We start from the raw sequence: 1808 nt of genomic DNA on the forward strand, positions 1-1808 counted from the left end.
TCTTGAACAAGATGACGAACCTCTTCTGATGCTTCATCTATCTGCCTCTGAAGGTCAGCTAGACGAGCCATCTTCTCCTTCTTCCGTTGAACCTGTTGCTGAAGCATTTCCAGGTTTTGGATTTCCTGGTCCAAGTCGTCCTCTAGAGGCGTTGGACTAGTAGCCTTACTCTTTTGACTTCGGGCCTCCCTAAGAGAAAGGACGTCCTGATTGGGATCCAGTGGCTGTAGAGTACCAGCCCCTGTCGCTGAAGCTTTTTTCGGCGGCATGACGAAGGTGATGCTTGCCGAAGGTGTTCAAGGCTCAAAAAATGGAAGTGAGTTCACCGGAAGTGGGCGCCAATGTTAGGGACTTGTTCTCAAATGCTATGAATCAAGAACAAGGCAACATAAAATGTTAAATATCAAAGCCCTTCGTCCTTCGGATCATTATTTCCATTCGGATATAATGAATCTAGGACGAAGGTCATGAAGGACATACCTTCACGATCATGATAAAAGATGGAGAACATTCATACAAAGTACAGAAAGTAACATAATTTTTGTAAACATTATTATTAATCTATTTCCATTTATATTACTTGTGTAAACAATAGTAAATTACAAATGTACCTTCGGCTTGAAGGAATGAGAATACAGGCGTGACGCAAAAGTGAATGCCGAGTCAGCGTGAACAGTACGGGAATACTGTTCACCTATTTATAGGCACGGGTCGCAGCCCATGCAAAATTACATTAATGCCCTTTACATTTATCAATAACTCTATAGTAATTCTTCGAGGTCTAATTTGGCTTTTCATCTTTAAGTCAGTTTCCCTTTCCCACCGTTATGCCGAAGCTCTTCTGCACATAGCTTCGTGATCGTCTTATCCTTCGTCGTGATCGCCGTCCCAGTCAAGCTTCGTCTTAACCATGCTCTTGTATACTCGCAATCTGACTTCGAAGGTACCTGTTCACATATTTCTCTTGGAAAACATAGTCAAATTACATTTTTGAGGACCTTCGGAAGCCGAAGGCCCCCAACAGTCGGGCGATGTGGTTGAGCTCGAACCCGTAGAACTTGTCTTCCAGGCGCCGAACCTCATCGCAGTAGGCTTCCATCTTCGGGTCGCGGCAGTGGGAGTTCTTCATGACTTGGTCGATGACGAGCTGCGAGTCACCGTGAGCGTCGAGGCGTCGGACCCCTAGCTCGATGGCGATGCGCAACCCGTTGACCAGAGCCTCGTACTCAGCCACATTGTTGGACGCTGGGAAGTGGAGGCGTAGCACGTAGCGTAGGTGCTTCCCGAGGGGCGAGATGAAGAGTAGGCCCGCGCCTGCCCCTGTCTTCATCAGCGACCCGTCGAAGAACATGGTCCAGAGTTCCGGTTGGATCGGAGCTGTTGGGAGCTGGGTATCGACCCATTCAGCCACAAAGTTCGCCAAGACTTGGGACTTGATGGCCTTCCGAGGGGCGAACGAGATTGTCTCGCCCATGATTTCCACCGCCCACTTTGCAATCCTACCCGAGGCCTCTCGGCACTGGATGATCTCCCCCAGGGGGAAGGATGACACCACAGTCACCGGATGAGTCTCGAAGTAGTGTCGCAGCTTCCGCCGCGTCAGGATCACCGTGTACAGCAGCTTCTGAATTTGTGGGTAGCGGATCTTGGTCTTGGACAGTACCTCACTGATGAAGTAGACTGGCCTCTGGACGGGCAATACATGCCCCTCTTCTCGTTTCTCAACCACGATCGCGGTGCTGACCACCTGAGTGGTAGCAACGACGTAGATCAAGAGGGCTTCTCCGACCGCGGGGGGCACCAAGATG

The sequence above is a fragment of the Zea mays genome, chromosome 5 (genome assembly GCF_902167145.1).
Source record: "Zea mays cultivar B73 chromosome 5, Zm-B73-REFERENCE-NAM-5.0, whole genome shotgun sequence".
In the NCBI taxonomy this organism is placed as follows: domain Eukaryota; kingdom Viridiplantae; phylum Streptophyta; class Magnoliopsida; order Poales; family Poaceae; genus Zea; species Zea mays.